Source organism: Muntiacus reevesi, chromosome 6 (genome assembly GCF_963930625.1).
Source record: "Muntiacus reevesi chromosome 6, mMunRee1.1, whole genome shotgun sequence".
Taxonomy (NCBI): Eukaryota; Metazoa; Chordata; class Mammalia; order Artiodactyla; family Cervidae; genus Muntiacus; species Muntiacus reevesi.
The window spans coordinates 86,757,976-86,784,695 of record NC_089254.1 but is presented as its reverse complement, the minus strand read 5'-3'; positions in this window follow the sequence as shown (position 1 = coordinate 86,784,695).

The window sequence follows — 26,720 nt, the reverse complement described above, 5'->3', positions numbered from 1 at the left end:
TGAAATTTTGGCACTTTCAAAAAGGATCCAGTCCCTCATCATCTTTTCACCTAATGTTAGCATCCACTGAGATTTTTGCCTGAGTTAATTATTTCACTGGGGATTTCAAAACGGTGATTTTTCTAATTCTATTCTTTCTATATTTATTAGCCAGAATTGGTCCCTATAAAAGAACTTTCCTTCATACATTTTTTCCCTCTTAAAATGACAGGGTAAGTGCCAATGATTTTCTCTTTTTACTAAATTTCAGAGTAAGTATTTCATAGGTTTTTTAAGGTACAAAGTTAAGATCATAAGGCATATAGTTTCTGAATTTCTTTTTAGTTAGTGTACTAGTATACCAGGGACTTCCCAGGTGGTGCTAGTGGTAAAGAACCTACTTGCCAATGCAGGAGACATAAAAAGAGATGGGGGATTCAACCCCTGAGTAGAGAAGATCCCCTGGAGAAGAAAACGTCATCCCACTCCAGTATTCTTGCCTGGAGAATTCCATGGACAGAGGAACCTGATGGGCTATAGTCCATGGGGTCGCAAAGACTCAGTCACAACTGAAGTAACTTAGCATGCATACACACACTAGTATGCTAGTTAGCAATTTCTCATAATGATTTGTAAATATCTCCTCTAACGGCTATATGTAATGGTATAATTTTTCTGTGTAGTTGAATCAAAATTCTATTAAATGTTAAGGTTGCTTCCAGTTATTCAATGGTGATGAATAATACTTTGTAACGTCCTATGCCTGAAGTTTTACTTGAATATTGGGTTCTTTCCTTAATCAAAATTCTATTAAATGTTAAGGTTGCTTCCAGTTATTTAATGGTGATGAATAATACTTTGTAACGTCCTATGCCTGAAGTTTTACTTGAATATTGGGTTCTTTCCTTAATCAAAATTCTATTAAATGTTAAGGTTGCTTCCAGTTATTTAATGGTGATGAATAATACTTTGTAACGTCCTATGCCTGAAGTTTTACTTGAATATTGGGTTCTTTCCTTAGAGGATAGAGTCTGTTTTCTTAAAATCCAAATGAAGCACGTAACTGTGTACAGTATGCTGGTCAGTGATTGGCTTAGGGATACATAATGGACTTTAGTTAAATGCTGCCCACCCTGACTTCAGCTCCACTCCACATCTAATGCTGTAGTTTGCTTCATACTACCTTGTATTTCACTTCACTTTTAATGTCTATGTTCTTTTTCTCAATTATCTTATAAATCCTTTGAGGTCAGATACTCAGATACTGTGTTCCATTTCTTTAGCATCATGTATCTGTAACATTCTGCATTATGTTTTACTTAGGCGCTGAAGAAATGTTTGTTGATGTTGGTGACTTCATGATATTTTGACTTATCGTGGCACATTTAGTAGCTTTAAAGTGACTAGAACTGTCTGACTTTGAAGGTTGCTGTCTAACTGAAGGCTCATCCTCAGACTCCAATGAATGATTTGCTCCAATTAGCTTATTTGGTTTTCAGTTATAGGGATATATGGGCTTCCCTGGTGGCTCAGTTGGTAAAGAGTCTGCCTGCGATGCAGCAGACCTGGGTTTGAGCCCTGGCTCAGGAAGATCCCCTGGAGAAGGAAATGGCAACCCACCCCAGCATTCTTGCCTAGAGAATCCCATGGACAGAGGAGCCTGGTGGGCTACAGTCCATAGGATCCCAGGTGTCAAACACAACTGAGGGACTAAACTTAAACTTTGGTCTATTTCTCCTATTAAAAAGCTCCATCATTTTGTGTATGAAGTCTGGGATTGGCAAGAGTGCTGCTAATGGGTTTCCTAAATTACGCCCATGCCCAGAAAAATATATTGTTAACCTTGGTGGAAATGATATTTTTATTTTAATGTAAAACCTACTGCATCATCTGTGGTGTGCTGCTGAGAGGTCCTAGGTGTGGAATAATTAGTGAGTCATGTGGTTGGGTGTCCCTCTAGCTGGTGTGGCGCTATCTTCTCCTGGAAAGGTTTTATTGACAGATGAGTCTACCTAAAAATGGTGAACATTTATCTTGGGACATCCATGTTTGTTACCTGAGTGTGCAGGCATGCTCAGTGATGTCTGATTCTTTGCAGCTCCATGAACTGTAGCTTACCAAGCTCCTCTCACCAAAAGCCTCATGGGGGTTTTCTAGGCAGGAATACTGGAGTGAATTGCCATTTTCTACTCCAGGAGATCTTCCCAGCTCAGGGATGGAATTCGTGTCTCTTTCATCTCCTGCTTTGGCAGGTGGATTCTTTACCACTAGAGCCATCTGGGAAGCCCTTACTGTTATCTGTAGTGGTTGTTATTTATTTGGTATGGCTAGATGTCAGTGATGGCCCTCAAACTACCTCTTTTTAATGGCTTATTTTCATGGATGACAGATTTGTTGTTGTTGTTGTTTAGTTGCTCAGTTGTGTCTCTTTTCTACCCCATGCACTGCAGCACGCCAGGCTCCCCTGTCCTTTACCATCTCCTGGAGTTTGCTCAAACTCATATCCATTGAGTCGGTGATGTCATCCAACCATTTGATCCTCTGTCATTCACTTCTCCTCCTGCCTTCAATATTTCCCAGCATCAGGTCTTTTCTAATGAGTCAGCTCTTCACATAAGGTAGCCAAAGTATTGGAGCTTCAGCAAAACTTGTTCTTTGAAGATTCTTTGGTTTTTATTTCAATAGCATTAGAGCTGATATTTGATTCAATATTATTACTTATAATCTATTGGACAGTCTTTCTTGGCTGTATTTCACATATATTCTTTTCTTAAAAAAATCACATTAAATTTTTTTTGTTTGCTTGTTTGTTTGAAACATTTAAATCTTCAGGAATGTTTAGATCCAGAAGTATGGTGTTTATTAAACTAATATGGGTAGATGAACAGAATTATTCTTCTCTGTGAACAAACTATATCTCTGTTACATAGACCACAGAGTAAGCCTGGAAATGCATGATTACATTTTATTTTTTCATTGTTTTGAAATGGGAGAGAATTTCTTTAATAGACTGCTCTATATCAAGGACAATAATCATGTCTTCTTAATAAAATCAAATCTCCAGAGCCCAGGATATTGCCTAGTAGGTGCTTAATAAGTTTTTCTTGAATCAAAGAATTAATTTTTCTCAATTACTGTTACTGGGGCCTAATAAAAGAACAAATAGAGTCATTCCATTAGTTTCTGAATGAGATAAAACCCTTTGCTGTTCTTAGATGATAATTAATGCTTCCTTACAGCTTAAAAAAAAAGAAAAAAAAATACTTCAATCTTTGTCTTTTAGGCCAACAAAGTAGACATTGTCATTTTTCTTTACAAGGTGTTTTTCACATAACACACATACACATACACAAACATCATGGAAAAACATATAAAAAGAAATTGGACTTCAGTATTTTCAGTGGTGTATAAGCATTAGTCCCATTCATTGTCATAACACCCCTATAAAATGAGTATTTTTATCTTCTGCATATAGGGGGGTAAACTGGTACCATGTTTGCAGTGAATGTGTTGAATCATTAGTGTCATAGAGTTTCTTATTCTTCTCTTAGGTAAATAGAATCTATCTGTACTTTTGATGAAATATTGTTTTCCATTATTATTAATTGCAGTTAGTACAAAACAATTTCTTAATTATGGGAAAGTATCAGTCAGATTTTTAACACAGAAACTAGAAGGTAACTGAAGTATCCTCTGATGGACAAAGGTTTAATTGGCAAAGGAAAAAAAACAACAGTGAAAGAAAAGAGATTAAACACTACACAGAAATCCTTGCTATATTTGTGTTTATCACCAACCATCCTGTTATTGTCAAACCCATTTCAAATTTCCCAGTTTGTGACCTAGAGGTCTCACTTTTGTTCTCCTTCTCTAGTTACCCTAAGAGTCAGCCCTTCTTCCACACACGGACCTGTCTGACTTCTCAAACCCAGAGGTTGCTCTGGGACTGTGTCTTTCATCCATTTCACAAGGTTCATCTGTTCCTTAATTTCTAATACTCCATTTATCCCCAGGAAACTGGCTCTATATATACCTAAATGTACACCTGCATAGCCACCTCTTTTTACCCCATTTCAGAATCCCTATCTTATCCATAAATTGGCTTGAGGAAAGGTTGTACCACTGACTTTTCAAGGGAAAACATACAGGTAGAACAGGTGTTTGAAGTGCTAGGGGAGTGTTTAGATTTTGTTTCCTTCTAGGATTTTTTTTTTCTACCATCAGCCTCCAACCCCACCCTAGAAACTCAAGGTGTATAGGAACTCCTATAGAAACTCCTCCCAGTGCTGGTTAAAAACCTTCCCAACCAAGCCACTGTGAACTGATAAAAACACAGAGTATGTAAATGAAGGGTGTGTATGTGGCAGAGAGAATGTGAGCAAGGTAAGTTATATGCTTCATTATGAAGGCAAATTTTATTTCTCCTGAATTATACTCTTTCCATTGCCTCTTCAGTTACTTCATGCTTCCTGGAGCACTTGAGTCAAGGCAGAAACCAAAATTACTCTACAGTTTTATGGTTTCTCTATTACTTATTTCTTTAATCCCTGTGATGTAGTTAATATCATTCACATCATATAGTTGAAAAATGTGGAATACAAACAGGTGATTGATAGCATCAGTAAGTGGTAGAAACTGAATTTAATCTAAGACTTTTGACTCCACCTCTGTGCTTCCTTTAATAAACCAGTATTGTGAATACAATAGCACAATAAATGGAAAGTGACAAAAATGTATATAAGGGAAAAAGACCACATTTAGGATTGAAAAAAATTAGTTTAGCAACATTACATACAGAGTCATTACTGGAGTAGAAAATTGTAGAGAAATAGAATGCCAAATTTTCTTCTAGCTCACTAGATTGGTACATGTCAGTCCTATAAAAAGCTGTGCTTCGTTGATTTCAGAAATGACAACTATAGCCATCATAAGAATGGAGGCCCATAAAATTCATGGGAAGTACCTAAAGGAAATTTAAATGAAAAACATTTAAAAATAAAAACAATAGATCTGTGTTAAGGAAAACACATCTTAAAGAATCAAAGTGAGGAAAATAAAAAACTCCAATCTTAGTTGTGGCAATAAAGAGTGAGTAGCTAAAATATGAATCTCTTTTCATTACAGTATAACTGCCAATCAACCAAAGAGAGTAACAGCCCATGGTGCCGAGGACCATTAAGCTTGACAAGGGGTTATATACAGTGACGCTCTGTATTATAAAAAGATTTTCTCTGTAGATTCCAAAGCACAGTCTTTATTTAGTGTAGAAAACATTTCAATATTGAAAAAAAATCTCTGTTACAATTAAATCTATTTGGGCATTTCCCCTAGAATTAAGTCCAGTCTAATTCCTATGTAAGATACAGTAGTCAGTCCATCTTTCATGTTAGAAGTAAAAGAGAAAATTGATAGGGGGAAGAAAGTCTCTGTTCAATCTTGTTTACTGAAAAAGCATTCTATGTCAATTTAGAAAAATCTTTCTTTACCTATAAATAGTATATCTAGCTACAGACATTATAAAGATGGATTTCTCTCAGGTTTGATAACCATATGCTTATCTAACCTTGTCTTAATTTTTTTTTAAAGAGAGGTATTTATTTGTTTTGACTGTGCTGAATCTTCACTGCTGCATGCAGGCTTTCTCTAGTTGAGCAGGGGCTACTCATTGTTGCAGTGTGCAGGCTTCTCATTCCCGTGGCTTCTCTTGTTGCAGAGCACAGGCTCTAGGCTGTGAGCTCAGTATTCGTGGCGCACAGGCTTAGTTACCCCGAGGCATGTGGGATCTTCCCAGACCAGGAATCAAACCTGTGTCCCCTGCATTGGCAGGCGGATTCTTAACCAGGGAAACCCTACTGTTACCTTAATATTTTTAAGAAAAAAATATTAATACAACAGTATAAAGAAAAAAAATTCATCCATAATTCCTCTGCCCACTTTTAACATGCTGGTGTATTGCTTATCCAGATTTGAGAATGCTAAATGGAATAGGTTATGCTTCAGGAGGATATTTTCATAGGAATGGCACTCTTATTTATAAGAAAACGGGAAATCAAAACTTTGAAAAAAGTGAAAGTGCCAATTATTTGTAATTATGCAATTATTCAATTAGGAGATTGTTCTCTTTTAATGCTCATTGACTCTAAGTGTTGAAAGGTACCCAAGAGGCCAGAATACATGGATCACTTCAATAGGTGGTGTTGCGCCTTTGACAGAACATGATTTAGTAATTGGTTTGGGTCATTCTGACAGCTTTCCTTTCTGAATCATTTTTACTGATTAAAGGTTTCTCAAATTTCAAAGTTATAAAAATATTTATTACAGAGCAGTGATTGCAAAACATACATACTCATCAGAATCATCTGGGCAGGCTTACCAAAACACAGATTTCCCAGTTTCTGATTCACTATGTCTGGGGTGGGGCTTGAAACTGTATTTCTAACCACTTCCCACTTCAGGTGATGATGGTGCTCCTGGCCCAGGGAACCACACTTCGAGAACCACTGATCCAGAGACTACTCATATGAACATAGCTTAGAAGAGGCAGTTTTCCCTTAACGTTGCAAAAAAGAGTTTCATCCTTTACAATTTAGCATCTTCCGTTTAGTCGGACACAACTAAGCACATTTAGGATGTCTCACACCACAGTGATGAGCTCCAGGTTTTACTTAGGATTTTTAACATGGAATTTTGTAGTCTGATTTTGAGGATGTCATGAGTATGTCAGAAGCAAGCTCAAGCATAAACTATAGGAGTTCACTGTAGATCTCGAAAGGCATGAGAGAAGAAAAGCAATTCCTTCAAAAGAAAACCTCCAAACTGCTAGAATTCCATATTGATGTGCAGATTGTCTATGAAAAGTGAAAGTGTAGTCACTCAGTTGTGTCCAACTCTTTGTGACCGCATGGATTGTAGCCCACCAGGCTCCACTGTCCATGGAATTCTCCAGGCAAGAATAGTGGAGTGGATTGCCTTTTCCTTCTCCAGGGGATCTTCCCGACCCCGGGATTGAACTCTAGTCTCCCGCATTACAGGCAGACTTTTTACCAACTGAACCACTAGAAAGCCCTATAAAAGATTATCAATCTGTATGTATGGTGAAAAATGTCTGTTTCTCATGTTCTAAACCCCAACAGTTTGAATTTTCCTCTTCAAGTGCTAAACATTGCACGTGAGGGTCATCTGGCTGTGACATCTGTTATCCCTTTGATTTCCAGGGTTGATTGGGCTGATCTAGCTGCCTAGCTGGCTGTCTTCTTCCTCCCTATCCACTCCATCACACATGTCCATCCTGAAGCAGCACGCTGGTGGAGGGCGGTCTTCCTGGATACTGGAGCATCTTTCTTAGGTCAGATATATGCAGGTAGCTGTATTCTGCTGCTGGAACCTCCAAACAAGTTCTCGAGGCCCATTTGTAGGAGAACAAAGGGTAATCAAGCTACAAAGACTTTAAATACATGCAACTGAGGCTCTGCAAGTGGCTGTCTGCCTTTCTTAAAAAATAAAATAAATGTATTTTGTGGCAAAGAGATGGGGTAAAAGGAAGCCATGACAGACTATTTTCTTGGGCTTCAAAATCGTTGTGGACTGTGACCGAAGCCATTAAATTAAAAGACACCTGCTCCTTGGAAGAAAAGCTATGACAAACCTAGACAGCATATTAAACAGCAGAGACATTACTTTGCCAACAAAGGTCCATATTGTCAAAGCTATGGTTTTTCCAGTAGTCGTATATGGATGTGAGAGTTGGCTCATAAAAAAGGCTGAGCGCCAAAGTACTGATGCTTTTGAACCGTGGTGCTACAGAAGACACTTGAGAGTCCTTTGGACTGCAAGGAGATCTAACCAGTCCATCCTTAAGGAAGTCAGTCCTGAATATTCATTGGAAGGACTAATGCTGAAGCTGAAGTTCCAATACTTTGATCATCTGATGCAAAGAGCTGACTCATTGGAAAAGACCTTTATGCTGGAAAAGATTGAGAGCAGGAGGAGAAGGGGCGGACAGAGGATGAGATGGTTGGATGGCATCATTGACTCAATAGATATGAATTTGAGCAAACTCCGGGAGATAGTGAAGGAGAGGGAAGCCTGGCATGCTGCAGTCCATGGAGTCACAAAGAGTTGGACACAACTGAGTGAACTGACAACAACCCTCCCCTAAGCCACATTTGCATGACTCTGCCACTTCTCTTACCCATGATCAGTATCCAGCTACCTTCACAGATGTTCCTAGTCTAGAAGCCTCACCCTTCCTCTGCAGTACTCCAATCTTCTGATGCTGTATAAAGCATCTGCAGAGCATGAGATAAGAGCAAGAGATCCAGGGACTTCCCTGATGGTTCAGTGGTTAAGACTTGACCTTTTAGAACAGCATGTATATTATCTATGGTGAATCAGATCACTAGCCCAGGTGGGATGCATGAGACGAGTGCTCGGGCCTGGTGCACTGGGAGGACCCAGAGGAGTCGGGTGGAGAGGGAGGTGGGAGGGGGGATCGGGATGGGGAATACGTGTAACTCAATGGCTGATTCGTGTCAATGTATGACAAAACCCACTGAAATGTTGTGAAGTAATTGGCCTCCAACTAATAAAATAAAATTAAAAAAAAAAAAAAGACTTGACCTTTTAGTGCAGGGGGTGTGGGTTTGGTCCCTGGCTAGGATCCCACGTGCCTGGCGGTCAGAAAACAAAAAAATAAAACAGAAGTGATGTTGTAACAAATTCAATAAAGATTTCAAAAATGTCCCACATTAAAAAAAATCTTAAAGAAAAGAATCAAAGATCCAGGGAGTCTAGCCCTTTGTCAAACCATCCACACTGGTGTGTGAACTCTATAAAACTTGGTATTTCAAAATGTTTTTGTGGTCATCAAGTCAGGATACAGTATGGATATCAAGTGACCTCTGTTGCAGCTCTACTTCTGCTGTGACTCAGAACAACAGGCAAATTGGTCCCAGTTAGCAAATTGGTGGGCTTCCCCTTGGCTCAGAGGTAAAGAATTCGCCTGCAATGCAGGAGACAGGGGTTTGATCCCTGGGTTTCTGGAAGATCCCCCCAGAGAAGGGCACATCAGCCCAGTCCAGTATTCTTGCCTGGAGAATCCCATTGACAGAGGGACCTGGCAGGCTATGGTCCAAACAGTGGCAAAGAGCTGAACGCGACTGAAATGACTGAACACATACGCATGCACAGGCAAATTGGTGAACTCGTTCCCGTGTTATGTGTCCAAGAATTCAGGACTTTGGGGTCCTAGAGGACCTGGCTTTGAACCCTGGCTTTCTGGTGGTCACTGACTCTGGGAATCTGTAAAAATGGGAATAATAGTAATATATACATAGAGAAGGGTGGATGTAAAACTCAACAAGCTGATTTTATATATATATATATATATATATATATATATATATATATATCCATCCCAGTGTCTGCCACACAGTAGGCACCCAATACTGCTAGTTATTATTACTATACATAGAATGATAGAGTTGGGCTGGATAATTGGTACTCAGGCACTTAATTGATGCTTTGGTCACAGTGCTATGATTTGAAGTAAAATATATAGTTGAAAAATAATGATGGCTCTATTAGTCTGCTAGGGCTGCCATAACAAAGTACCACCGACTGGGCGGCTTAAACAACGGAGATTAATTTTCTCACAGCTCTGGAGGCCAGAAGCCTGAGACCAGGGTATCAGCCGGATCAGACCTCAGACCTCTTCTGTGGTCTTTCTCCTTCTCTGGTAGGGCTGTCTCCTTCCTGTATCTTCACATGATTTATTCTCTGTTTGTGTCCAAGTTTCCTCTTCTTATAAGAAAACTAGTTATATTGGATGAGGGCTCACCCTAGTGACCTAATTTAAGTTGCTCACCGCTTTTAAGACCCTACCTCTGAATACAGTCACATTCTGATGTGCTAGGAGTAACACAGGAATTTTGCAGGAAAACAGTTCAGTTCATAACAATGGCTAAGCAGGCAGTGTTGGCCTTTTTTTCTACTGGGTTGGATGAAGAATTATGAGGAATTTATCTTTGATGGAGTTTCAGTTTCTGTTTTGGTGAGTCATTTCATGGTGAACCTTTGGGGAGTCAAAAACAAAAAAACAAAAGAAATCCAAAACACTACCGCCATCACCACCACTGAAACCCAGAGAGAAGCAGTGGCATCAATCATGTCAAACAAAATAATTCGCAAACCACTGTTTGACGAGAGAATGTACATTTTGTTATAAAACTTTTTTTCATTTTATTTTATTAACCCAATATATTCCAAGTTATTTCAACATATAAATAATAGAAGGAAGTTATTAATGAGATGTCAACACGCACTTTATTTTATCTTTCAAATTTTATTTATTTATTTGTTTATGGCTGTTCTCGGTCTTCCTTGCTGCGCACAGGCTCCCTCTAGTTGCGGCAAGCAGAGGTCACTCTCTAGTTGCAGTGTGTGGGCTTCTCATTGTGATGGCTTCTCTTTGTTGCGCGGCACGTACCCTAGGAGTGAGGATTTCAGTAGTGGTGGTTTGTGGGCTCAGTAGTTATGGCTCAACCCTTGGACCACTAAGGCAATCTGAGAGAGTACATTTTTAAATCCTCACAGATTTACTTCATCTGGCTCCATAGTTGAGTTCAGTTCAGTTCAGTCGCTCAGTCATGTCCGACTCTTTGCGACCCCATGAATCGCAGCACGCCAGGCTTCCCTGTCCATCACCAACTTCGAGAGTTTACTCAAACTCATGTCCATTGAGTCGGTGATGCCATCCAGCCATCTCATCCTCTGTCACCCCCTTCTCCTCCTGCCCCCAATCCCTCCCAGCATCAGGGTCTTTTCCAATGAGTCAACTCTTTGCATGAGGTGGCCAAAGTATTGGAGTTTCAGCTTCAGCATCAGTCCTTCCAATGAGCACCCAGGACTGATCTCCTTTAGGATGGACTGGTTGGATCTCCTTGCAGTCCAAAGGACTCCCAAGAGTCTTCTCCAACACCACAGTTCAAAAACATCAATTTTTTGGTGCTCAGCTTTCTTCACAGTCCAACTCTCACATCCATACATGACCACTGGAAAAACCATAGCCTTGACTAGGTGGACTTTTGTTGGCAAAGTAATGTCTCAGCTTTTTATTTTTATTTTATTTTTTTTTTCAGCTTTTTAATATGCTACCTAAGTTGTTCATAACTTTCCTTCCAAGGAGCAAGCATCTTTTAATCTCATGGCTGCAATCATCATCTGCAGTGATTTTGGAACCCAAAAAAATAAAGTAGGACACTGTTTCCACTGTTTTCCCATCTATTTCCCATGAAGTGATGGGACCGGATGCCATGATCTTAGTTTTCTGAATGTTGAGCTTTAAGTCAACTTTTTCACTCTCCTCTTTCAGTTTCATCAAGAGGCTTTTTAGTTCCTCTTAATTTTCTGCCATAAGGGTGGTGTCATCTGCATATCTGAGGTTACTGATATTTCTCCCAGCAATCTTGATTCCAGCTTGTGCTTCTTCCAGCCTAGTGTTTCTCATGATGTACTCTGCATATAAGTTAAATAAGCAAGGTGACAATATACAGCCTTGACGTACTCCTTTTCCTATTTGGAACCAGTCTGTTGTTCCATGTCCAGTTCTAACTGTTGCTTCCTGACCTGCATATAGGTTTCTCAAGAGGTAGTTCAGGTGGTCTGTTATTCCCATCTCTTGAAGAATTTTCCACAGTTTATTGTGATCCACACAGTTCAAGGCTTTGGCATAGTCAGTAAAGCAGTAGTAGATGATTTTCTGGAACTCTCTTGCTTTTTCGATGATCCAGTGGAGGTTGGCAGTTTGATCTCTGGTGGCTCTGCCTTTTCTAAAACCAGCTTGAACATCTGGAAGTTCTTGGTTCACGTATTGCTGAAGCCTGGCTTGCAGAATTTTGAGCATTAATTTACTAGTATGTGAGTTGAGTGCAATTGGGCAGTAGTTTGAGCATTCTTTGGGATTGCCTTTCTTTGGGATTGCAATGAAAACTGACCTTTTCCAGTCCTGTGGCCACTGCTGAGTTTTCCAAATTTGCTGGCATATTGAGTGGAGCACTTTTATAGCATCATCTTTCAGGATTTGAAATAGCTCAACTGGAATTCCATCACCTCCACTAGCTTTGCTCCTAGTGATGGTTTGTAAGGCCCACTTGACTTCACATTCCAGGATGTCTGGCTCTAGGTGAATGATCACACCATCATGATTATTTGCCGTACTCCAGGCAAATTTGGCCTTGGAGTACGGAATGAAGCAGGGCAAAGGCTAATAGAGTTTTGCCAGGAGAACGCACTGGTCATAGCAAACACCCTCCTCCAACAACACAAGACAAGACTCTACACAAGGACGTCATCAGATGGTCAACACCGAGATCAGATTGATTATATTCTTTGCAGCCAAAGATGGAGAAGCTCTATATATATAGTCAGCAAAAACAAGACCAGGAGCTGACTGTGGCTCAGATCATGAACTCCTTATTGCCAAATTCAGACTTAAATTGAAGAAAGTAGGGAAAACCACTAGATCATTCAGGTATGACCTAAATCAAATCCCTTACGACTATACAGTGGAAGTGAGAAATAGATTTAAGGGACTAGATCTGATAGACAGAGTGCCTGATGAACTATGGACGGAGGTTCATGACATTGTACAGGAGACAGGGATCAAGACCATCCCCATGGAAAAGAAATGCAAAAAGGCAAAATCACTGTCTGAGGAGGCCTTACAAATAGCTGTGAAAAGAAGAGAAGCAAAAAGCTAAGGAGAAAAGGAAAGATATTCCCATTTGAATGCAGAGTTTCTAAGAATAGCAAGGAGAGATAAGAAAGACTTCCTCAGTGATCAATGCAAAGAAATAGAGGAAAACAATAGAATGGGAAAGACTAGAGATCTCGTCAAGAAAATTAGAGATACCAAGGGAACATTTCATGCAAAGGCAGGTTCAATAAAGGACAGAAATGGTATGGACTTAACAGAAGGAGAAGATGTTAAGAAGGGGTGGCAAGAATACACAGAAGAACTATACAAAAAAGATCTTCACGACCCAGATAATGACGATGGTATGATCACTGACCTAGAGCCAGTCTGGCTCCATAAGATCTGGTTTATTCACTGGTGCTATTATGGGTTTGTTTTTTGTGCTGATGTCTGTCTCAGGACTGATAGCCTTACTTTCTGCAAAAGAATACTGATCACCTGCAAATGAGATACATTAGTGGCAAGAAATGATTTTAACTTTCCATGTTTTTTGCTATGTGGACATCCATTAACTGATAAATTAGTGCCCTCATGGGCGAGTGCCTGGCAAAGCTCTGAGATCCCTTGTACCTCTTGTTTCCGCTGCACGCTCTTAATTCATGACACACTAATGATTTCTAGATCAGTAAATGTACTTGTTAAAATGTATTTAAACATAGTGTATTGGCAAAACAATACTTTTTTCTTTAGGGCTGAGAAGAACATGTTAGCTTACCATAGTTTGGGAGCTGTTTTAGCAATGAAGTTCTCTAGGGTATGAAACAAGATCATGTTTAATAAACTTAGTGCTTGGGATGTACTTGGTGATAAAAAGTGTCAATTTGTTATTCATTTTATCAAAAGTTTCAATTCATTGTGGGTATAATTGTGAAATGATTTTACCTTCTCAAGTTATGCTCTGCCTCTGGGTCACGGCTCCTTTGAGGCATTTCAGTGCAATTCCACAACTTTAAAGGCACATAGTTATTAAACTAGTCCATTGATCATGTTTTTAAATGGAGCTTCTCTAGCTGCTCAGATGGTAAAACATATGCCTGCAATGCAGGAGACCTGGGTTCTATCCCTGGTTTGGGAAGATCTTCCGGAGAAGGGAATGGCAACCCACTCCAGTATTCTTGCCTGGATGGAGAATTCCATGGATAGAAGAGCCTGGTGGGCTATAACCCATGGGGTCACAAAGAGTCAGACATTAAAAGCCTCTAGATGAAAGTGAAAGAGGAGAGTGAAAAAGTTGGGTTAAAGCTTAACATTCAGAAAACTAAGATCATGGCATCTGGTCCCATCGCTTCATGGGAAATAGATGGGGAGACAGTGGAAACAGTGTCAGACTTTAATTTTTTGGGCTCCAAAATCACTGCAGATGGTGATTGCCGCCATGAAATTAAAAGATGCTTACTCCTTAGAAGGAAAGTTATGACCAACCTAGATAGCATATTAAAAAGCAGAGACATTACTTTGCCAACAAAAGTCCACCTAGTCAAGGCTATGGTTTTTCCAGTAGTCATGTATGGATGTGAGAGTTGGACTGTGAAGAAAGCTGAGCACCAAAAAATTGATGTTTTTGAACTGTGGTGTTGGAGAAGACTCTTGAGAGTCCCTTGGACTGCAAGGAGATCCAACCAGTCCATCCTAAAGGAGATCAGTCCTGAGTGTTCATTGGAAGGACTGATGCTGAAGCTGAAACTCCAATACTTTGGCCACCTCATGCAAAGAGTTGACTCATTGGAGAAGACCCTGATGCTGGGAGGGATTGGGGGCAGGAGGAGGAGGGGATGACAGAGGATGAGATGGCTGGATAGCATCACCAACTTGATGGACATGAGTTTGAGTAAACTCTCGAAGTTGGTGATGGACAGGGAAGCCTGGCGTGCTGCGATTCATGGGGTTGCAAAGAGTCGGACATGACTGAGTGAATGAACTGACTGACTGACTGACTGAATACACATACACACAGCAATCATGTTTTAAGTATTGCTGCTGTTGTTTAGTCACTAGGCTGTGCCTGACTCGTTGTGACCCCATGGACTGGAGCCCACCAGGCTCCTCTGTCCATGGGATTTCCCAGATAAAAATATTGCAGCGTGTCACCATTTCCTTCTCTAGGGGATCTTTCTGACCCAGGTATTGAACCCAAGTCTCCTGCATTTGCTGGTGGATTATTATCTGTCTGAGTCACCAGGGAACCTCCATTTAAAAGTAATAAATTCACATACATTCAAAAGTAAAAATATATTCATATTAAACACATGTTTGACCCAAATCTGTGGTCATATCCTTGTCCAAACAAGTAAGACCTTTGCCTCTAGCTGCTTGCTGCTGGTCGTGCTGGTGGTGGGCAGGGTGGTGGTAAGGGGAATAGTAGTGATTGTTGTTGGTGGTGGTAGAAACTGGAGCAGTGGTTTGTAGCCTGGCTTTCTGGAGTGGACAGAGAACACACAGTGGACACTATCTGAGGCCCCTCCTCTCACCCCTGCCTTCTCACTGCTTCCCTTATGGGACTGGGGTGGGAAATAAGCAGGAAAGTCAGAGATCTCCATATAGAATGGTCTGTAATGAAGTAGCGACTTGTGACTGACACCCATACATTTGCATTTTGTGTTAACAGCCAAACGCTATTATCTCTGAGGTATCTTTGTCGATTCTTTGAAGGGTGCTGATAGGGACCTCCTCTTTGCCCAGCCCCTAGTATGAAGGGTCTGGCTTGGACTCCAGCCCCTATGGCTGTGGCCTCTGCCACTTCAGTTGGGGTCCACATCACTTGGAGTCCCATCAGCTGTTAGGTGATTGTTCAGTGCGGTAAGCTGATGGGAGATGACTCAGGCACATAGACCTCTTCAGCAGTGTCTTCACCCACAGACACTCAAGAATCCTTGTTGCTCCAAAGAGTAGAAATGGGGTTACCTCTCCCAGATAAGTCTTCCCTCAGATCTGTCATCTGTCTCTGAAGTGTCATCAGGTACTTGGCCACTCTAGTCCTCAATCCCCTCTTAGATAAGGTATTTATCTATAGCCCCAGTGTAGTTGAGGAAGAGAGTTTGAGAATCCTTGACCTTTATGATCATTTTTATTGGTTTTCAGGAGGTAAAGGAAGAGAATAGCCTCATTTTAATAAAGCTATAGCCTCCCAAATCATGACCTTTTCTTTTCCAGTTCCTCTCTTCTTGGTTGTTCCAACATGGCACTTCTCCACAAGCCCCATGGGATGCTTCCTTCTCTTCAACAACTATGGCTTTGATTCAGAATTTGGGGATTTTCTGGAACTTTTCTTTCATCTCTGGGTCTTAGTTGCCAATTCTAGGCCTCAGAACCTAAAGCCCTACTGTTGCTTCAGTAGTTCTTCCCCTAAGTGGAAGTAGGAAATGAAAGGGATGGAGTGCATGGTCTTGAATATCCCATCTAACTATGAGATTTGTAAACCATTTGATAAAGAAGAGGACTAAATTGCTCAAAAGTAGTTTTGCAAAGGAAAGTGTTGTGCTGTATATTACAGGGCTGGGACTACAAATGCTTTGGATCGTGCTCCAAACACCATCAGAGTAGGTGTTACTTACTGCTTAATTGTTCTTCATTTACTGGGTGTTCTAGGCTAAGGTCTATGTTGTCTCTCATTGTTATAATATATTGCAAAGGGAGTATTATCAATTTTACCCATTCTGTGAATGAATAAATCAAAATTTAGAGAAGTCAAGTGGTTGTCCCAATAATGCAAAACTTTCAAAGTGACATTGTCAGGACTTGAATATGAATATTCTCATTCTAACATTTGTATTATATGTTATTGTTCACAAAATACTTTTACTATGTCAGGGTGGTCTAAACTGTGGTATCAAGTAGACACAAGCCTGGACTCAACACAATAGCATTTCTTTCTCCTATGGCAGCCTTGGGCATTTGTGTGGGTCAGGGGCTACTCTCCTCCATGTTGTCATGAAGGTTCCCTTCCTCTGAGGCCCTGCTGTCCTCTAGCAGGTTTTTTTCCCCCCTTTAAGTCAGGTTTATTTAGGTATAATTTACATATAGTGAATTTCTTCCTTTTCGGGCATACAGTTCAGTGAGTTTTGATGAATTCATACAGTTGCATGACCATTACATTTGAGATCTAGAACATGTCCATCAGTCCTGAAGCACTTTATGCCACTTTGCAATTGATCTCCCTCCCTCCCCCACTGATTTCTGTCCCTATAAATTGTGCCTTCTCCAGAATGTCTTATAGATGGTATCACATAGTAAATAGCCTTCTGTGTCTAGATTTTTTTTTCTCCTTGGCATAATCCTATCAGGGTCCTAAATTTTTTGTGTCATGAGTCACTTAGGCAGTCTGTTTGAGCTACCAAACTTCTTTCTTGGAATAATGTTCAAAATACATGAAATAAAATATTTAAGATTCAGTTCAGTTGCTCAGTCATGTCCGACTCTTTGTGACTCCATGGACTGTAGTATGCCAGGCTTCCCTGTCTATCACCAGCTCCCAGAGCTTGCTCAAATTCACGTCCATCGAGTTGGTGATGCCATTCAATCATCTCATCCTCTGTCATCCCCTTTTCCTCCTGCCTTAAATTAGGTAATTTAAATTAAATTAAATTAGGTAATTTAAGATTACCTAATGAAAATTAGGGCTTTCCTGGTGACTCAGTGGTAAAGAATCCACCTGCCAATGCAGGAGATGTGGGTTCGATCCCTGGGTTGGGAAGATCCCCTGGAGAGGGAAATGGCAACCCACTCCAGTATTCTTGCCTGGAAAATCCTGTGGACAGAGGAACCTGGTGGGCTGAGTTTTCCATGGGGTCACAAAAGAGTCAGACATGACTTAGCAACTAGACAACAATGACAATTATGTTGAAATATAGTCATTAAATTCTTAAAAGAGCTAATTTGTGATATAGTGGTGTATAGCTGTTAACTAGTACATTAAATAAGAAGGTCTAGCAGTGGATCTAATAATGACTATACTATCAAAATAGTGACAAGTATACGTTGTATGTCAGATTTCTCCAGCAGCTGTAGTATTGGTGACTTTTATTGGTGAAAGGGCCAGTTACTGCTCATAGAACTGTGCTTTGTTGCCTACATTAGCAATGAAAGAAAATGCTACATTTCAAATAGAGGTTAGTGGAAATAAAGATTTCAAGGTTTTCCTCATGTAAATCATAGATTCCCTGAATTCTATCTGTGGATCCTTTGAGCTCCATGTACACCAGATTAAGAATTCCTGTATCTAGAGCTTCATCATCATTTACAAGCAGCTTGCAGAACAGGGAAGGCTTGGAGGAGCAGCTGTGGGAGGTTTTCCGTGCCTATCCTGGGAGAGGTTAGCATCACTTCTGCTCACAAGCTGTTGCAGAGAACTTAGTCAGATGGCTCCACCTATCTGTAAGAAAGGCCAGGAAGCTTTGCCTAGCTGTGCACCCAGAGATGAGCTGGGTGGATTTTGGTGGCTAGCTTGTGGTTTCTGTCCCATGAACCTTACTGAACTTAACCCTTTATGGGAGACCACTTTACAGTACCATCATACTGACAAGAACATGGTTTTCAGAAGTTTAATAATAATCTAATTTAGTTAGTAAACCTGAAACTCAAGACACAAATCTGGATCTTTTCATTCCAAATCTTACGCTGTTGGCACTATGTCTTGGTGTCCTTCTGATACCATGTAATAAGGACCACTGCAAAGATCTACTTGTATGAAAATATTGCGCCCTAGTCTATGGCGTCCTTGCCTTTGGGTTTAATGCTTTGTGGCTACCGTCTTGAAGCTCTGTAATAATTTTGTCTTTGAATTTGTGGTTTGGAAGTGAAGTCTGTTGGGGCAACGAAACATCCTCTGGGGACTTGGAGCCTCAGTTCACACACAATGCCATCTGCCCTCCTCTGCCCTGGGGGAGGGTCCTGACCGCCTGCTCCCTGCCCCTGGGTGCCCTGAATGTGCTTTGCCCCCTCTGCCCCAATGCCACCCTCTGCCTGGCCCAGCAATGTGGTGTCTTGGGAGGTGGCAGCATCCTGCACATTTGGAAGGTGATTGGAGACTCTTGAACATCTCCAATCCAGGTGTTGACTATGTACTGGCATGGAGGCTATAATCCTTTGGAGCTTTCCTGTCCCCTGTGAATTGGGACACTGGTTCTGGGGCCCTGCATTTTCACATTGTGCTGGATCCTGCAAATTATGTAGCCATCACTCCTTGAAAATCCCAGAAGAAGCCACTATGCTAAATTATACAACAGATGCATCTACCGTTATTTCAGAAGTGTTTTTTTTTTCAGCATTGATTTTCCTACAAGAGGTGGAAAGATTCTTATTCTGTCTCCCACAACCACATTATTGTGGATCAAATTGTTTAATTTTGGAAATTGTGATGAGAGATGACATTTTGAAGAGTTTGATCTCAAGAAAATTCAAAACTGGCATATTTCTGCAGATGAATTCCTCATAACATATTCTGAATGGTTGTGATGGGATGGGCCACACAGCAAGGCTGGCAGAGTGTTTACGGGACCCCAGAGAAACCGGGTCAGAAAAAGCAGTTAAGGTATGGAAGTGCCTGAGGCAGGTGCCTCAGGGGCAGGAAACTAGATGAAGAAGAAGGAATAGTCAAAAGGCAGTTCTCCTTTACTTCATAATTTTGCTTGGGTTGGGTTTTGCTTTGAAAATTCTTAATCTTGAGGAAAATGGCAGTGGGAAGCTGAGGGTACGTCAGCAATGCTTATATGCACAAATCTAAAAGTAGCATTTTTTTTTTCTCGCTATAAAGTAGGTCCTTGTTGGGCTTCCCTGGTAGCTCAACTAGTAAGGAATCTGCCTGCACTGCAGAAGACCTGGGTTTGATCCCTGGGTTGGGAAGATCCCCTGGAGGAGGGCATGGCAACCCACTCCAGTATTCTTGCCTGAAGAGTCCCCATGGACAGAGGAGCCTGGTGGGCTATAGTCCAACCTGGCAATCACAAGTTTGTGCTCTAAGTAAAAGTAACAATTTCTTGACAGTGTAAAGTTTGGCTGGAGATTTTGCATATTCTTCTATGACAAGTAGCTGTATCTCTAGTGCTATTATATCATGTCTCATGAAAAACGCTCAAAATGACTTATAGATACTTACAGTTGTCCAAGACCTGTGGTATTTTTCTTCCTCAAAATCAAGAAGGAAAATAAGCTGGAGGACTTAGAAATTGAAACTAGAAGTCACAGTTGCCAAACCACTCATCAAAACCACTCTTTAACTTCCTTTCCCACAGCCATGATTTCACAGGCAAAGCGTTATTGCTTTAAGTAAAAAGGTAAATGTCATGGGTTGAACTGGTCCCTCTACCAGCCCACCCACACCCCTCCCCCACCACTCCAGAATTATATGTTGAAGTCCTAATCCCTAGTACCTCAGAATGTGACCTTATTCATTTATTGAGTTTTTAAAAATTGTTGAACTAAAAAAATGTTCCTGATTTGCAATGTTGCATTAATTTCTGCTCTGCAGCAATGATTCAGTTATATATATATGTTATATATACCTTTTTATATTTTCTGTTATGGTTTATCTCAGAATATTGAATACAGTTCCCTGTACTATACAGTAGGGCCTTGTTCATCCATTCTATTTATAATAGCTTATACCTGCTAACCCTAACCTCCCACTCCATCTCTCCCCCAACCCCCTCCCCCTTTGCAACCACAAGTCTGTTCTATATAAGCGTGTGACCTTATTTAGAAATAGAGTTTTGCAGAGTAACAGTTAAGATGAGGTCCTCCTGGAGCAGTGTGGATCCCTAATCCATTATGACTTGTGTTCTTATGAAAAGGGGGAATTTGGACACAGAGGCACGCACTACAGGGAAGACACCATGCGGAGATTCCTTCTATGATCCAAAGAATTATCAGGAGCTAGGAGGAAGATCTGAAACAGATCCCTCCCTACTTTCTTCGGAGGGAGTATGATCCTGCTGACACCTTGATCGTCTAACCTCCAGAACCGCGAGGCAATAGTTCTATTGTTTAAGCTACTTAGTTTCCTGTATTTATATGGCAGCCCTAGAAAACTAACTCAGTAAGCAAAAGAATTGCTGAATCTGGTACCATCAGAAGTCATGTATCACTTGTTTTTTAGTTGCTCAGTCTAAAGAGTCCGACTCTTTGCAGCCCATGGACTGTAGCCCACCAGGCTCCTCTGCCCATGGGAATCCCCAGACAAGACTACTGGAGTGGGTTGCCATTTCCTTCTCCAGGGGATCTCCTGACCCAGGGACTGAATCCATATCCCCTGCAGTCTAGGTGGATTCTTTACCACTGAGCCAACAGGGAAGCCCATGAAGATACTCCATTTTATTAATAAGTGACTGATCAGAACAGAGAAAAGAAACAGAAAGCAGGCATTACTGAGGTGCATTGAGTAAACCAGCAATGTTATTTTATTAAAACTTTTTTTCTTCTATTCTTTTTTTTTTTGGCCATGAGATACAGCATGTGGGATCTTGGTTCAATGACCAGGAATTGAACTCACACCCTCTGCAGTGGAAAAGTGGAGTCTTAACCACTAGTCTGCCACAGAAGTTCCAAACTGGCACCTTTAATCAAGTCGTCAACCAGCAAATGACCCCCAAAACTTTAAAACCTTTTATTTTAATTATAATTCTTAATGAATCACAAAATTCTCTGTCTGAAAGAAACAAAGAAGCCCAGTACATCCTGTCTTCTCTCTGTCCATTTCCAATCGAAACAGACATGTATTTTTCTTATTGACTATGTCCCATATTTTATAGTCTTTCTCAGGAATCTCTTTCTTTTGACCATCTTGAGTAACATATTCCATGCTACATAATCTATATTTACTGCCTCCTCAAATAATTTGAGGCAGTTAATGACTCCTTTCTCTCCAGGTTGGAATGTCATAGCCATATAGGTGACTGGATCAATGATACAATGTTCATTGAACAGTTCACATGGACCAATGTAACTCTCATTGCCATTAATGCCCCATGATAATATAAGATATGTCTTGATATTGGGTATAATTTAACTTCATTGAATCATATATTAAAATTGAAATACAATGGAAGGATTCAGAGACAGAAACCAAGAATGCATCAAGCCTCTATGTTTCCCAGTTCATATAACCCAACTGGGTTCTCATTCTAAGACCTGCCTTCATTAGCTAGAAGTTGCAAGGACCAAGACCACAGTTGAGCAATCATGCTACTTGGAAATAATCACATAAAGTTAGGGTATAAAGGAATTACATTCTTAAGATATTAAGCCACTCCCCAACTGTATGTTTGATGTCTTTGTGCATTATACTATTATGCTGTTAATCCCCTAAGGTCCCAGAAGACTTTTAGTGATAAAAATTAATTTAATGATACCTGGCACCATGGGGAAGCCTGGGGGGGGGGGGGGGCACTGGCCACATTTGCACTAGATTTCAAAGAAAACCAGAAAGCCTGTTGCATTTGTCTTGAGTCAACACATGAGCTTCTCACAGTGAATTATCTGCATAATATCTGCAGTTTATAGAGACCAAACATGATCATGTTACCTCCTATCTCGCTTTAAATATTTATAGTTAGCGATAATTAAAATAACATTTAAATTTGTCACTTAAGTCATGAGTTTTATCATCTTCCTCATTTTGAGGCTAAGGCTCAAGGAGATGAAAGGGAAGTTAACTGACTTCTTTAATCTTGAAACCAGGCTTAGGCTAGAGATGATGATCTGAATTCCTTTAGTATATCACAGACCAAGCCTACTCACTTGAGAGCATAGAGCCTGATGTAGGGAAGATAGTCAGGCCTTGAGGCTTGCTGACCAGGGTAGATGAGGATATGATGCAGAAGAGTGGGTCTCAACCCTTTCAAATCCAATGTCCTGTTTTCACAGCTAGTTTCATAATGCCTCCTTTATTATCCTAAACTGGGCGTCATAGGTAATATAGATTATATCCACATAGAATTTTAAAAAATCAATATAATAACATAGGTATAATATAAAGGGGAGACCAAGGAGAAGTAATTTATTATGAAATAATATCTTTCCATATGTAAATGCCTGGGCATGTCTAGACTAAAGGATATCCTGGAGGGGTCAGATGCTTGAGTTTCATTATAATGAAAAAGTTTGAATTTGAGAGAAGTAAGAAATTCCTCTGTACAAGAAATACCAGAAAATGAAAGAGCAAAAGTCCAAGTGGAAACGAAAATATCAACTAGAATGAGGATGTGTAATACAGACCAAGATCAGACTAATTTGTATATGATGAGAGAAAGAGGGAAATAGCTGTGACTGAAGTGTAGGTAAGAGCCAAGACAAATTACTACAGTTAAAATGGAGAAAATGAGGAAGAATTATATTCATGTACATGAATTTGGTCTTATTTGTTAGTACAGTGTAGAATAATTCCCTTCATTATAACATCAGACAGATAGTGATGAAATAGTGCGCATACATGTGCATACACACACACAAAGCTTGTCTCCTGTCTTAAAATCTCAGCGCACCCAATCTTTGGTATTTAAAAAGCCTTGGATATTATATCTTTAGACAGACAAAGAGGAAGAAAACAGATTGGAAAATAATACTATATTGGAAGAGACTACCAAGAGGGTTATTTGACAGGCTGCTGGGAACATAAAATAAGACTGAAAGACAACAGACCATTATAAGGTAATTTTAATATTTAGTTTTTGCAGCATAGATAACACTGTGTTACACGATACTAAAATATTTAACTTAGAAATGACATAGAATATTTACAAACAACCCTTATTATTAACATTCATTGAGACCCTTGCATTTCTAAATGTATTAAAAGGAGTCTCAGATTGCCTCGAATACTTGTTTGTGTATCACAGCAGCAAACACAGACTGATATAGAAAGGCATGTTGCACCAGCAATTCAAATACCACAAGCGGTCTGCCATTGACAATGTGCTTTGAAATGATGAACAGATCTTGCTAAGCTTCCAAACATAACATGCTGCAATCGATACTCAATTTACCTGGCAGTCATATTCCTTGAATTCATAGTATATTAAAATTATGCAAAAATATTTCATGATTATATGTGACCTGGAGCTAAATTCTAAGCTCAGATAATTATAACCAATCTTTTTTCACCTTTAAGAAAGTCTAGTAGAAGATTCAAAAAGCGGACATGGTATTTCTCCAGAGAAGAGATACAAATGGCCAATGAACCCATTCAAAGATGCTCAACGTCATTAGCTATCAGAGTAATGCAAATCAAAACGACAATGAAGGAACTTTCCTGGCAGCCCAACGGTTAAGACTCCCAGCTTCCAATTCAGGGGACAGGTTCCATGCCTTATTGGGAAACTAAGATCCCACCATGTTGTGTGGCATGCCCCCCCGCCCCGCCACCACCACCACCAACAACAAATACCCACAATGAGATACCACTGCATGCCAACTAGGATGTTTATAATAACAATAATTAAAAACAAACGATAGCAAATGTTAGTAAGAATATGGAGAAATTGGAACCTTCATTCATTCCTGGTAGGATTGAAAAATGGTGCAGCTACTTTGCAAAACAATCCCCTGGCCTTTTCTCAAAAACTTACACATAAAGTTATCATGTGACCCAGCAGTTACACTCCTAAGGATATACCCAAGAGAAATGAAAACACACATCAACACAAAAACTTGTATATAAATATTCTAGCAGCACCATTTATAATAGCCTCAAATGGAAACAACCCAAATGTCCGTCAGCTGATAAAATGGGTAAATAAAATGTGGTAAATTCACACAATAGAATATTATGTGGCAAGAGAAAGAAATGGAAGTACACATTACAACATGGATGAATCTTGAAAACATAATGTTAAGTGAAAGAAGCCAGACATATAAGCATATGATTCCATTTATAGGAAGTGTCCAGATAGGCAAATACATAAGCAACTTTGAATATTCATTGAAAGCACTGATGGTGAAGCTGAAGCTCCAATACTTTGGCCACCTGATGTGAAGACCCAACTCAATGGAAAAGACCCTGATGCTGGAAAATATTGAAGGCAAAAGGAGAAAGGGGAGGCAGAAGATGAGATGGTTAGATAGATCCCCAACTCAATGGATATGAATTTGAGCAAACTCCATGAGACAGTGAAGAATAAGGGAGCCTGGCAGGCTGCAGTCTATGGAGAAGAAAAGAGCTGGACACGACTTAGTGACTGAACAGCAAAAACATCATAGACAGAAAGTAGGTCTGTGGTTGCCAGAGGCTAGGGGAGAGGGGAATGGAGAATAACTGCTAGTGGGTATGGGACTTCTTTTTGGAATGATGAAAAGGGTCTGAAATTAGATGGTGATGACTGCACACCTCTGTAAGCATACTAAAACCCACTGAATTGTTCATTATAACAGGATGATTATATCAGTTATATGTCAATTATATCTCAATTAAAAATATATGTGTATGTGTACATATACATATATACACATTGTATACATACACTTAACGGGATGACATTATGTTTTGTGTGCATGTTTTGAGTGTAGTGATTGAATCTCTAATCTCTACACACTGAGATATTTTACTTTGCTTTGAAGGCTAAAGGACCACTACTCATGGCCTTCAAGGGTCTTTCTAGCCTCACCTCACACCATGCCCCTGCCTTCATTCTTCCATGAGATCTTTGCACCTGCCAGACCGTACTCCTTTAGCCTCTCTTCACCTAATTCTTTTTTTTTTTTTTTTAAATCGGGGCTGCACAGAAGCCTTGTACTTGCTTGCTTATTTATTTTTGACTACTCTGGGTCTTCACTGCTGCTCGTAGACTTTCTCTAGTGTGGCCAGTGGGGGCTCCTCACTAATCGCTGTGTGTGGGCTTCTCATTACGGTGGCTTGTCTTCTTGCACACACAGGTTCTAGGGCACAGGGCTTTAGTAGTTGTGGTGTGAGGGCTTAGCTGCTCTGAGGCATGTGGCATCTTCTTGAATCAGGGATTGAACCCATGGCCCCTGCATTGACAGACAGATTCTTAACCTCTGGATCACCAGGGAAGTCCTGGGTAATTCTTCGTCACTTTTTGTATATGTGTGTGCTCAGTCATGTCCGACTCTTGGTATCCCCATGGACTGTAGCCTGCCAGGCTCCTCTGTCCATGGGATTCTTCAGGCAAGAATACTAGAGTGGGTTGCCATACCCTCCTCCAGGGAATCTTCCTGATCCAGGGATCGAACTCACATCTCTGATATCTCCTGCATTGGAAGGCAGATTCTTTACCACTAGAGTCATCTGGGAAGCCCCAGTTCTTTGTCACATCCTTTAGCAAGTCTTCCCTGACTTCTCTGACAAGGTCAGACCCTTCTGCCTACCCTCTCATATTACCATACCTCTTATCATGTCACTTGTCACATTATACATATTATATTTCCTTTTGAATGGGTGGCCTTTGGATTAATATATGTCTTTTCAGTTACACTGTTCTACCTGAGGGATAGTATGATCATGTCTGGTCTTGCTTACACCTATGTACCTTGGGACAGTATCTGATGTACAGTGCCTGATCTGTTTAGCTAGATGAGAAAATGTTTATTGAATGAGTTAATGAGAGAGTCAGTTTTTTATTTAATCCTTGTTATACCACCTCTACCCATTTGTTCATTCATTCTAAAACGTTCATTGGGTGCCTACTATGTGCCAGACCATATAATGTTGCCTGTGACTCATGAAATGATAATTGGTTTAATCAACCATGGTTAAAAAGGGAGGAGTCATTTTACCTGCAAACAATTCTGAATAGGCCTGCAAGAATGTAGGAATTCATCTCACACTGTGGCTTTGTATATCAGTTCAGTTCAGTTGCTCAGTCATGTCTGACTCTTTGCAACCCAATGGACTGCAGCATGCCCAGTTTCCCTGTCCATCACCAATTCCTGGAGCTTGCTCAACTCATGTTCATCGAGTTGGTGATGCCACCCAACCATCTCATCCTCTGTTGAACACTTCTCCCGCCTTCAATCTTTCCCAGCCTTTCCCAGTCTTTTCAAA